This window comes from Temnothorax nylanderi, unplaced genomic scaffold (genome assembly GCF_030848795.1).
Source record: "Temnothorax nylanderi isolate EJ_2023f unplaced genomic scaffold, tnyl_v1.0 TNYL_tig0152_pilon, whole genome shotgun sequence".
NCBI lineage: Eukaryota > Metazoa > Arthropoda > Insecta > Hymenoptera > Formicidae > Temnothorax > Temnothorax nylanderi.
This window is the reverse complement of record NW_027249214.1, coordinates 305,356-319,479: the sequence shown is the minus strand read 5'-3', so window position 1 is coordinate 319,479 and position 14,124 is coordinate 305,356. Positions and strand designations below refer to the sequence as shown.

At 35.5% G+C, this 14,124-nt stretch overlaps 1 protein-coding gene across 3 annotated transcripts in view; it reads right to left on the bottom strand.

Annotated features, from left to right (window-relative positions):
- The window catches only part of LOC139777514 (beta-1,4-N-acetylgalactosaminyltransferase bre-4), a 114,031-nt gene that overhangs the window by 71,419 nt on the left and 28,488 nt on the right, over positions 1-14,124 (bottom strand). For 2 of the 3 annotated variants that reach the window (XM_071714991.1, XM_071714990.1), the window contains exon 2: positions 1,267-1,319. The gene's annotated coding sequence lies outside the window, so the exon portion shown is untranslated. The remainder of the gene's footprint in view (positions 1-1,266; positions 1,320-14,124) is intronic. The other variant, XM_071714992.1, reaches the window with a different exon arrangement.

Here is a 14,124-nt window from a genome sequence, read left to right as displayed (position 1 = left end):
ATGCAATTATTCCTGCCGCTTCACGAAATCATGTATGTAAAATGATTCGTCAAAGTACGCATCGCGGCGAGAATCAGGCGATTGTGTGATAATTAAAATTCTCGCATAATAATGATAATTATTCCTTCATATCTAGCGTAAATCTATTAAATCTAGCATAAATTTTAAAGTGTTTACCGCGGATTATTTCAACGTTAAATCCAGAAAATGTTTATCGGATATTTTCAAACGGCATATAAACGTGATATCAATACGGACTCATTCCTCATTCATATCCCAGTGAGTAAAAATGATGAACATTATTTACAGCATTGATAAAGGAGAAAACAGTTTGCAAATTCATTCAGATTCGAAGACGAATTAAGTGCTCGTTATCAGCAGTTCGCATTGGCGGCCGTGGGCTATTTTTCGTTCGACGATATATAGGGGGTGATTTCTATCGGAACGGAGTCGGACTATTACGCGCAGGCAGAATGGGGAATTGGAACGAGCAGATTCGTTGGAATGAGCCGACCGTACTACAATCGGGCCTGGATTTTTTCCAAGACGACTTTCGTCGGTCGGGCAAAGAGGAGAAGAGGAAAAAAAAACGAAAAAAAGGGGGAGAAAAGTTCCCCGTCCCGACAAAAATCGTCGGACAGGTATTAAGAAAGCACTCGTCGCGATCGTACGAACTTCGCCGTGCCATTTCGGAGATTGGATTCTTATTGGGGATTTCATCGTATCAATCGTCGTTTCCTGGCGACGACGAGTCCTTTCGCGATCCAAGACCGGAGGACTCAGCTTGCCGATATAAGCATAACATAGAAAAGAATTGTATGAAAAACGAGCGTCTAAACCCTAGACTAAACCCTGCCTGACCGTAATGTTCAATATCCAACATGAGACACTCAACTTTTGGAGAGAACCAAGTTCTTCATTCACAACTGTCAATTTTACCGCTATATGTTTCAGTTCCTTTTTAAATTTTTTACTCAGTACTATAAATATATATTTTCTGTTTCCTTTGTTTAATAAATATTTAAAATAATTTCTTGTATTTTTTTTACATATTTTAAACATGATTTTAGCTTTAGAAGCATATGTGTAAATTTTAGCTTTAGAAGATTAATGTGTAAATTAAAATTATGGTTCAAGTAACTATTTAATTGCTATTTATTTCTCTCCAACGAAAGAATATTTGATACGTTTCCAAGTTTATACTGGAATTTATGTGAGAATCTTAGTAAAAGTTTGGTAAGAACAATATGAAGAAATCGTACTCACTTTAATAAGGAAGCAAAACGTTTCCCGTGCCTCAGATGCAATCTTTCTTCTATCTGAAATAAAAAAGAAATGCAAAATGAATGAAATTCAAATGATGAAAAAGATAAACATGCAAATATAAAATAACTTTGTTTATAACGTTACAAATGTGATACATTTGTAATGTTGATTATTTCGTTGCCGTTAATTCTTTATCTTACCATTATTTTATCATCACAAAATATTTTGATCTTCTGAGAGTGCAATACAGAAAGCATTATATACTTTTGCGCGAAATATTTCATTATTTGACCAATTATACTCGATAAAACACATAATATAGACAGAATGTTCGTTTATCGAAACCTTAAGGATTGAAATATAGAGAATAACAAGAATTATTTTTTCTCGAGAATGGATAAACTACGTTCGATTTATTTTCGTTCGGTTTATGATTGTCAGGTTCCATAATAACCTGATCGAGAAATGTTCTTATACCGTTGCTATCGCTGATTCTTGCGACTAGAATGTGAAACTGCTGACTAATAGAATAAAATAATACAACGGGCAATGTCCGAAGTACTAAGTGATCCCACCGACGAAAAAAATTACGAATAAATAACAGTTATAAATGCGCGCTATCGTCGCATTATTATGCCACTTTCGCATGGCATGACTCGCGCGAAATAACGCTGCGTAATAAATACAGCAGCGAGATAGCCAGTTTGTGCGGGCATGTGGGGGAAAAAGATTTTAATAAAGCACGAGTTCAAGACTCGCGATATAAAAATTGCTTGAAGTGACGAACTGGAACGTGATTTGGAACGATGAGAGAGAATTCGTGAAAATTATATGCTGCGCGAAATTATTTCAGAGGAAGAAAGAAAAATTTAAACTAAATCGCGCGTTCAGATAAATACAGGAATTCTTTAAAAATTTTTTAATTTAAATTAAAATTTATATTTTTCAAATTAATTAAAAACAGAAATTAATGTGTAATAAAACTCTTCTTATTTATTTATCAGTTCGAATACAGCGACGACTCGTTTAAAGTAAAACGAAATGAATTGTAGCGAACGATATGATAATGGTTGGGGATAAAAGTACAACACGAGAGTGGGCGAAAAAAAACGATCGTAAACTAGGATCGTAATGACAATGCAAGCATGCTTTTTTTTCCCCGGTACCGCCTACACGACGACCTGTATTTTTTGAACAGAGAAAAGTAAACGCGCGATAAATCCCTCGAACTCATACGAGGAACACGAGAGTTACACAGAGCCGTCCATAGAGTCAATAAAATTTATTCGCCAGACGAATGGCCTTTACCTCCTACTTTTGATAGATTACACAAAGTCTCTCACATATCTGCAATAAATTTAAAAAGAGAAAAAATACGAATATTCGTGCTTTGACACGAGTTGAATACATAAATTCCTAACGGAGATTAGAATTTTTTATGGTATACCGGTCGCGTTTCCTATCACTCTTTTTTGACGAAAAAAAAGACATATAATATTTAAAAATATTTAAAAACCAGATGTTTCCGTACTACTTTTATAAAAATTCTAAATCTTAAATATAAATTTAACTAATTTGCAGAAATTTAAATTTACTTCTGCATATTTAACATCGTGAGATTAGTCGTTGAAAAATAAATGATTAAAACATGAAATTCGATTCATTTTGCTTTAAAAAGGAACTACCCCGTTTCTCGAGTACGCCCAAAACCCGGATGCGGCTAATGCGATTCTCTCGCGAAACATGAACGCGTCCTATTGGGCGATGCGATCGCGTCCCTTGTCGCAAGCAGATTCAATTAAATGTCGGGCATTACAGACAACCCAGTGCGGGAGTACCGAGTCGGAACAGACTTCGATTTTCGGCGGCGGCGGTACATTATCGAACAAAAGTCTGAGTTACATCCAATTCAAAGCGTTTCTCCAAAATCCTTTTAACAAAAGCGCGACAAATAGAAAACCATATTGGATATCCGAGACTTGACGCATGCAATTTCAATCGCTTTTCTGAGAATTTAAAGATAGAAAAAAGAGTCGAGAATAGATTTTTCTTTAATGTTCCCTCAACAAAAGACTTATCAATTATTTAATAACTGCACTCAAATTCTTATATAGTAATAATAGAGTAAACCTATTAGATTTGAAAGTTAAAACAGAACGGAACGGTGATATGACGGTTTTCGGATAAACGATACCTCTTGGTCAGAATCGTTTTTCAACCAGTTAAATTCGTTTTTCACTTTCGACACGTTCTTTTTTTTTATGCGTTCGATCAGCGATTTACGAGCCATTTCGATTTGGCGATATTGCGCGCGTAGCGAAAGGAAAGGTGGACGAGGAAACGAATATACCTTTTTATTGCGACTTTGTTTTAATGGACGAATCGACGTGGCGGGACGGCAGGTGATAAACAAACGGATCTTGGACTGGAAATTCGATTCGGAAAGTCGTTCCGACGCGCTTTATTCATGGCGCTCGACTCTGAACATCGGAGAGATATTCCATTCGTTCACGACGTGTTTTATCGCGTAATCAAGCCAAAAGCGAAATCTACGATCTTCTCCTCCCTCCTCCTCCCTCTCTCGGGGTAGAGAAAGAGATGGAGAGACTGGCTAAACGAGAGACGATCTCCGTTACACGTTTCAAGCCGCTCCAAAACCTCACTCTCTTTGGGGTAATAATACGAGAAACGCGAACCACCCTTGAGAATTATTTCATACGTGCACCACTGCAATCGAAAATATCCAGCATAAGAACTTTCTGGAGAATTTCCATTTTCGCATTCTCCATTAGTCTGGGGATTGAGTTTATTAATACAAAGTCGGTTCTTTTGCAATATTAATTTAAGAAATGTATGATAATATAATACTTTTAAATTAATAGCAGCAGCTCTTATCATCAAACATCAAATTTTCACATCAAAATTATTTTTAAAGCATATATTTCCTTAAAATTTAGAAATAATACAAATAAGATATATTTTTTAGTCGATATTAACTAATATTTTGATCTTATGGATTACGAAAGTGCTTAGCATTTTACTCTAATATTTAACACTTGTGTTTTGCTATTTTTTATATGTACATTCCTTCATGTCATTATTTTAGATAGATAGTCTATTTTATTTGGTTCTTCGAAACACACCGTATATGTCGGAGACCGCTCTTGGGTACGACTCAACGAAATCGAGTTTTCGTCTGCTTTATCCGCAGCTTCCGCCGATGGAACGCGAAAACCCGCGAGAGGCATCGGTTATACAGGAAGAACGGCTTCCGCCGTGTTACGAAGATTGGACCGGTTCCAAGTCGCAAATCGATTGACCCCTAAAACCGATCGGATATACAGGGTGTGAAGAATCTTAAATCTACTCGTGACTTCTCTGGACCAATTCAAAATCAAGCTTTCCTTAATAAAATCGCCGAGAAATCAATAATATTTAAAATATAAGTAAGAATAAATCATAGTTCAGGCAGTTAATAAAGTTAAATAAATGACTTTATTTAAATAGTAATAGATATATTTTATGGACTTTGATTACTAAAATATCAATTATTGCCAAGTAATTAATATTTGCAATTAATAGGTTGTCAAAAATGTAATTAAAATATATGCAGAAAAACACTTAATAAAATAAGCTTTATTTAAATAGTATTATTCTATGGCACTTGGTCACTGAAATATTTATTATTGCCAAGTAACTATAATGTTAAAAAATTAATAGATCATCAAAAAATAGTATATCTTAAAATCTCGTAAATCTTAAAGATTAATTCAAGGTAATTTAATTGATCAGAGGTAATTTGGTAAGTCTGGATCACCCTGTATATCCTACACCCTCCGGGCCTTCCGGAAAACGGAACGAAGAAACGATAGAAGAGATAACCGTATCGCGAAGCAGCGACCTGTCAGATGGTAGCATCGGCTGACATTTACATGCAGCGAAACAATCGTACGTCATCTCCGGGAATTGTAAAGTAAAAGTTAGCTTCGTAACAACGCGCGCATTATGCCCCGACGGTTTTCAATTATACGGTGCTCGAGGTGGAAGTGCTTAATGGAACGCGCTGAAATATACCGTTCTTGTGATATTTAAGTTGAATTAAGATCCATGTTTATTTATCCAATTTGTTCTACCAACGAAAATAATCCTGAAGTTTTTTAATAAAAAAAAAAACGATTTTTCGTGCCTCGCATCTTTATGCTTCTCAGAGATAAAAAAAGAACTAGAGTTTAGCCGACATATATGTCACTACTTTACACGCGTCTACGTGTAATAAAACAGATAAGTATCTGGCGGGATCATATAACGTAGAGGGACGCGATCATTTGTAGCTATTTAATAACGATTACGGACGAACTTAGCGACGCAAATTATCGCGTTACGTGCTCGCAAACGCGGTGACAGACGGCACGAATTCGTGCCGGGTATATCGCGCACAGTATATAATCGCGCATTGTAAATAAGGCCTTTTAAACACACTGTATATACACGACATTGACGGCGGACGGAGCTATTTCGCGAACGCACGGATCGCGTGTGCGTTTACGATGCCTATGACGAAGTTCAGATAACAAAGTCCACTTAATGTTAATCGGAAACATCGTGTTCGTAGTCATAAAAGTGTTGTCTCATTAACACTCCAAGGATCGTCCGATACGTCCGCCTCTAATAAGACTTAGAGACTCACCTTTATTGGCTTGAAAAAACTGGACATTAGAATGCAAAATTTAATATAAGAAAATATATTTTGCATTAATTCTTTCTGCCTTTAAGCTTCTTATTTAAATCTAATAAGATTAGAGATAAAAATAGAAATAAAGATAAAGATGTATACAGATAAAAATATAGAGATAAATATAAAGATAAAGCGGCTATACACTGAGAGAAATATTTTGTTGAAACCACCAAATTTTGTTACAGTAACAAAAATGTTTTGTTGAAACAACCAAAATTAACCAAAATTTTGTTACAGTAACAAAATTTTGGTTGTTTCAACAAAACTTTCTTCAACATTTCTCTCAGTGTAGAGATATAACATATAAAAAAAGCATTACAACTCTTCGATTATATTTCTGTTTCCGCGGGAATTATCTAAAAGTCTAACAGAGATATTTCATGTACACAACGCGCGTCCGGCTTATGTAAAATATTTTTACATGTTTCCAGTATATCTGTCGTGTGATGATTCCTCGAAATCTTCAACATTACCTCTCTCAGTAACCGCAGTCTGAAATTAAAATTTTATACGTCACACACGCAAAAGAAATCGTTTAACTGCGTGGAAACGCAGACGAGTCGTGCGGCTTCCGAATTAATCGGATGGATCATTGCGGAATTGTTGCGCGACAGGACACATGAAGAATGCGAGATTCGTGCTTATTATAAGTACCCGGACGCAGCAAGTATATAAAAAGTATATTCGCGTTACGACATGTGCGTTCGCAGCTGTCTGACCGCAGCGAACGCACCGACGATACGTACAACGTCGCATCCAATTTCCTTGGTGAACCGGTACTCGCACAACGCGAGATTAAACTCGGATCGATTCTCCAACTTGTCCATCTCGGAATGTGTCAGCCTCACACTCGCGCGCCTTTATACGCAACAGTTTATATCTCGACTCGAGAATCTGAATTATCAAATCAGCGCGATACGAGGTACACGATACCAAGGAGTGCACGCGCGGGTACAATATCCGGAACAAGCGCGCAGATATATAACGACTGAATCATTTAAAAAATCATACATAGTACATAGTATAAACGTTATCTCGGAAATTCTTATCTTTTTGGAAGATACAGGAGACGCGTTTGATAACAATATAAAAATATTCTGCTATTATTCTGTTGAGTTTCAGGCTCTTCTGAATGAATAAATAAGACGTGTGATTGCAAAATTAGTAAGCTGCTTAAATAAACGGGAACGGAAGAAAACGGGAAAAGTGGTTATACTTATATTGATTACAGTTAGATGAGTTTTTTTTTCTCAAAAGACGGATATCGATCATGTTACATAAGACGCAAAATATTGAGATCATCCTATTAAATTTCTGACAGAATATAAAAATATAAAAGAGAATTATCTAAGTCTTTAATTATTTTTTCAAATTTAGGTCTTTCCGTCCATTATTACAAACACGAATTTTTAATTAGTTATAAAAATTAGTTATAAAAACATTTTATTTTAAGAGATTACGAGGATGACATTTCCGTAATTAAAAACTTTTCATTAAAGGGAAGTTTACACACGCAATGATTAGTGGCGCCAGTCGACTAGCGCCAGTAAAAATGCAAGTGTAAACAAACAAAGTGTAAACTTAATACAAACTGGCGCTAGTAATGTGGCGTTTACTGGTGGTTATTGGTTATATATGCTTGCTGTCATTTACTGTGTGTTTAATTAATAAATGTTACATATTTTCCATATTATACGCCAATAGCATCACTGTGTAAACCATGGACGTATGTAAACACTTGTGAGTTTGTCAGTCGATTTCTGGCGCCAATGAATGCCATCAGTCAGTTGGCGCCACTAATCGTTGCGTGTGTAAACTCCCCTTAACAGTGAAAAATTCTTTTCTTTGGCAGAGCATTTTGAAAAATGGAAAAATTTCTCTTCAGACTTGAATAAAAAATATATCAAGAGAGAAACGCGTGTGTACGGATTTGTTCGGAGTATTTACATCAAAAGTATCGATGCGTTTAACAAGTTTTACAATGCTATGCGCTTTGCGACAATGATGAAAAATGTGCAACGTGTATGATGTATAAAATATTTTCTATTCCTGAATGGCGAATGTCGAATCGCAAACGTGCTTTTATAATTTCTGTATTTAACAAGTTTTGTAATTGCGCGCGCCATGAATATCCGGATTTAACAGGTTTTAAACCTAAACACGCGTGTCTTTTTCGATTGCATTTTCGATCGCGATGCATTCTTGAAATTAAAGCAGCGCGCACGCGGAAGAATTCGCGATACAATGACTCGTTAAAACATCAAATGCCACGATGCCAGCTAGTAGATAATCAATCGCGAATACATATGTAACGCGCGATTAATGGACGATATTGATCGGCATACGTTTTAGAAAATACGTTACACAATACCACAAGGTTTCTTTGAAACGCAATTAACCGAGAACCGTTTCTTTCTTAAAATAACACCAGACATTCGTATTCGATTTTCCTATAAAAGAAACATAATAAAAAAAAATATCGCGGAACAAAAATAAAAAAATTACACGCGCGTGTTTCGAAACATTTGAAAAATGTTTACGAACGTAAATATTTATATTTCTTTGTATTTCTATATATTTTTTATCTGAAATAAAAGCCTGAAAATAATAACTTCTATATTTCTTTTTAAAAAGTTCCATTATATTTTTAATATTAGTACTATTATTAAGATAAGATAAAAATATTAGTCACTAAAAATAATAGACTAAAAAAATATCTATAATAATTTTGCTGTTAACTTCTTTAATAGCAAACTTTAATAATAAAACTTTCCTCATATATTCAATGTATTATCTACATTATTTTTACTTTTTAATCAAAGAGCTATAATGGACCTAAGTTATTTCAACAAAAATCTATGTAAAAGTATTTTTATATTCATATTATTTATGTGAAATATATACATAATGTATAATCTACACGTGACATACGTCATAAATATTTCGTCAATAACTATCTAATCGTTCTTGGGAATTATTTTTTACATTTTGTTATCGTACGTTTGACAGCACATGTCAGAACTATGACAATTCAAATCTTTCACATTCATACATACAGATTCGATCTTTTCCTCTGCTATGCCCGCGCTATAATCCTTTTGCAATACCACGTTTTGCTGTTAGAGAAATAAGCTTGCTCTCTTTTCGCGTAAATTAAAAAAATAGAGAAAAAAGTGGATTACGTCTAAAAATGTTCCAAAAAATCATGTCTAAAACCGTAATAAACACGGAATTAACAGATCGCATTAATTTTTTAAATTTCGTGTATTTAAGTTAATAAAAACTGTAATATATATATATATCATTCTTGAACATCGCAGAAAAATTATCTAGCATAATATATCTCTATTATAATTTCAAAAAATTGCAAAATATCATTCTTGAACATCGTAGAAAAATTATCTAGCATAATATTTCTCTATTATAATTTCAAATTGTTCCATTTTATCATTCCATTACTATTTTATCGTACTTTAATTATTCCATTCATTATATATTCCTCGAAGAATGTATTATTAAAATTGACATCAAGGTTTCTGGGACATACTATATAGTATGATTAACGTTAATGCTGTGTCACTTGGAGAATATAAAATCTGACTTTTTTTTTCAAATACGCTTCTTCCGAGTTATTCGCGTAGTATTCACACCGAGGAAGCACCTCCGTGCATACTTATTTACATAGCATGAATTATGGCGGAAGATGCACTCACGCTTGCATTTTCTTGAAAGTATACATTATGCCGTATCGAGGTACACTAAATAAATTCTCAATGTTATTATACTGCCGCATATTGCTAATTATACTAATTATTATTCACTATCAGAGTATCAGGAATGTCAAAGTTAAATAAATTTCGTCCTGCACGACCTTGATAAGCCTTACGTGATTAATGAATTTTCAAATTTTTTGCACCGATATGGAATTATGCTTTGACGAAGCAACGCCATACGATAAGCTGTTTCTAAAGTTTACCCGATCAAGTTGCACACCAACGGTGTCATTAATTCAGCAGTTGTAAGATACGTCGTCCCGAGACGAGAAAGTTTGATATATCCGAGAGACATCAAAGGTTATGTGATATACATTTGAAATTATAGGAATCAGAAATTCTGATTTCTGGTACATTCCGATTTCTAATAGAAGTTTAATGCGTGAAAATTCTGGAACTATAAATAAGAAATCTTAATATCTTACCTAATGTATAAACATCTAAAAGAGACTTTAAAAAGTACTTACAAAAGTATAATTTAAAAAACATATATGTATAGAAATATATTTTAAAAATAATTTGAGAATTATGTACATAATTCTTCTAAAAGTTTTTGCTGATGAGTGACTAATCCAAAATAAATACAAAAGTTGGAGATCTTATAGAAAGAGCTAATAATTTAATCAGATCAGATTAGTACAATCAGTAGTATTTTACCGATTCACTCTCGGGAGACTTTAAGCCAATGTGTCCCCTGAGAACTTGTGTAAAATAGACGGCAATTATAAGACCGCGCAATAAATAGGCGGGTTGGTTATTTATTCTCGCTTACAGACCCTCTAAGGGCGCATAGTGCACGTAAATAAAGTATACGTACGTGGAATGTAAAGTATACGTGCTAGCTTATTGTATCGTCGCGTTGGCTGGAAAGTTCAGGCATATTTTAACCACACGAGACGTACTAAAACTCCCGACTGAAATACGGGGCTTTATTTTCAATATGATTCTCCCTTTTCACTTAATCAATGCACCGGAAAGACGAGAAATTACAGACGCGATGAATAAACGATTTGAAGTTAACTCTTCTCAAACAGAAATTCAATTGGGATCGACATTAGTCGCAAATTTTTATTTTTGAATCATTATTTTCATTATCAGTCGTTGTGCGCGTAATTAAGTCAATGTCACCGCACGTTAAAAGATATGTTGATGCATTTCCCGCACCGATTTGCACCGCGCGATATGTAAGCCATTGCCGTGGGATTGCACGTTGTAAACAATGCAGTCGTATAAGTGCGAAACAGCAGAGCAGGTGCCGCTAGCGCAAATACCAACGTCGTCTTCATCGTCGTCGTCAATTTAAAGCGACCGTCGACGGGTCGTAATTGGCCCGATAACAATCCGCGATCCGTGAGGCTGGCGGATGCGATTAAACGCGCGCCTGCCATCGTAAGCGAGCCGTGATAAAGCGGACCCGTATACGGAATAACGATCGCGATCGTGCCATTCCGAAGCTCAAACTCGTGCCATTCTGCGGATCGCTCGGTACTGAGACAGTGTACTTGAGGGCCTTGAGGCCCTATAATCGTGAGAGTAAAATTAGATTTGATCGCGAGAGAAAGTATTCGCAGAAAAATAGTAATTTAAATCTAGATTTTTCTAATGTTCTCTCTAAGGATATTAAAAAACCGTATTAATAAGTTAATATTTTGTAAATATGTATACCTATCAAATTTTAGAATGGATTGAAGTTCAAAGATTTGTTCAATTCGTCATTGTAACTAAACTTTGTGTAAAATTTTTAACCACGTGCAATCTCACGGCAATGGCATACATATCGCAAATCAGTCAATGCAGGAAATGTAACGACATATCTTTTAACGTGTAATGGCTTTGACTTAATTATGCCACTGATAATAAAAACTAATTTTTTAACAGAACTTCAGAGTTAAATCCAATCTTCTCTCTTCAAAATTAAAAACTCACAATAACAAAGAGTTTTACTTATATGAAATTCAAGATTGATACACGAACTATGATTGAAAGAGATATCTTATATTGATTCTTTACTCGTATAATATCATCTCGATAAATCTCTCAATAGAATGTCTATATATTTTTATATATAATTTATATATAATTTATATATAATTAAAAAGTTTCTAATAAATCGGAAGAAAGCCGATCGCTTTCAGTTGTCTCCAGTCGTTGACGCTAATAACTCCTCGATTCGCTTTGTAGAGCCACGTTGAAACGACAACATACGTAAGGAGCGTAATCTATTTATCCGAGCGAGCTAATAAAACGACACACAATGCGCAATTTGGTCATCGTCGATGAATGGATGTAAACCTCACAAGATATTTTCCATGACGTATTCATGATATAATGGGGAACCAGAGCGTGGCTGAATGGTAACCACGAGATCGTTCTTCGTAACTCGAATTGTGCGAGCGCTATGAAAGGCGTAAATCGCTATCGTTTGAGCGAACGTTTATACACGTGAAACTCGATGATAGTAAGAAATACCATTCATCGCGGCTATAAAATACACTTGATATTTCCACACTTTCTTCGTATCGTCACACGCAATAACCGTTGCAAAATAATTGCCTTTCATAGAAGCCTTTCTGCCTGAAGAATTATTAATGACAATAAATAAATGAGATAAATACCCTCTCTTGCTTCCCCTTCCATCCTTGTTGTGCAATCATTCTTTATGTAGTTAGTCTATATTCAAAACTTTCCGTCGTTCATGGAACTGCGTCTCAAATTACTGTTTCAATATTATGACGGAAACTCCATTATCGTGGAAAAATTAAAGCGTAACGCAGAATCATGAAAAACATATTAGCCATTGTAATTCAAAGTATGCATTAGTTCAAATGTTGATTCAAGAAATGTCACGGAGAGAAAACGTTTGTACGTCTGTACTTGAAATCTACGAATCCGTTAAAAATTCCAATCGCTAATTCAATCTGACTGCCGTTCTCGACGGCAGTCGAATTTAATCAACGATCCTTTAATATCGCAAAACAATCACTTCCCGCGATTGCTTTTGATGCATCGCGAAATGAAATTTGCGCGATATTCGATGAACCGGAAACAAAGAAGCGACCGAAATCCCTGCGCATTGCGCGCGGTCCAACAAGCGTTACCCGAAACGCGCGCTCGTATATTTCGGGCGATAACGCACGCGATGGGATAGCGAAGCTTCGGAAAGCATCGGAGAGCACACGCCCGGGGAAATATCCCCGGGGAAATAACGCGCATTTTGATAAAAAATAACTTACAGGCAAAGTGATGACTTTGCGCGCCGCGCGTTTCAATTATCGCGCGGCGTGTGTACAGCGCGGTGACAGTTTCAACGCTGACGTTAGTGAGGGGCGTCACGATTTATGACAAGCGCGACCGAGTGGTCCTGTGTTGTGGTCCATTTACACGGAACGATTACCAGCACCGACATATAGTATATCGTTTTATTATTTCGTCGTGTCTCACATAGGGAAAAAAAAGGCCGGATTTCGTAATTATTTAGCTGCTTCCAATATAAACACTTTATCTCGCTCACAATCAGAAACTCATATTTCACATCGACAAACACTGTCTCGCTCTCTCGATTTACGAGTGAAATAAATGAAAACAGCAGAAACATAACAACAAAATTTTGAAGTAATCGAGCAATTTTCCAATCAAAAACAATTCTCGTAGCTAAACAGCCCACAAAAAAATCCCATATTAAAAAAAATACTGTGTATTCTATTAATTTACAAATAAAATCACAAAATGCGAGATAACAGATATTTCGAAAGAAAATTCTAACAATATTTACCTCGATAAGAAATTCATAAAATCCATCGAAGCAAAGTACAATAGATATTTTTAAGCCGAATAAATATCCTTATGACTTCTTATTCCTTTATCTCATCTCTTTCGTATCTGTGTGTTTGCTTATGGAAAAAAACCTTATCGATAACAAGAAGCGAGATAATATCGCTTATAGGTACTTATTGCAAGAAGTGTATTGTGTATATTAGTCAGGTATCACGAGTATCAAGATAACCGCGATAAATGTCATCCTACCATCAGCGCGACAGGTCAATGGCAGCGCTACGCGATCCGTCAGCTTTTATCCTAATAGCCGACTTCTCGCCCTCGACGATAGTGTTATCTGTCAAATAGGTAAGCGCGATGCGCGTCGAGTAGACCGCATACACGTCGCGTCTATGTATACTTAACGAGAATGAATCCGATCGTGTGTCATCTCATTTATGCATGGTATTCTTAATACTCTCTGCCCGACGACGGTCAATTTTCACTCAATTTTTCCCTGATCAATATAATTAATCTATAGCGATAAACGCGCGGCGAGAATAATAAATCAATGAGTCGAGCAAGACGTTACGTAAA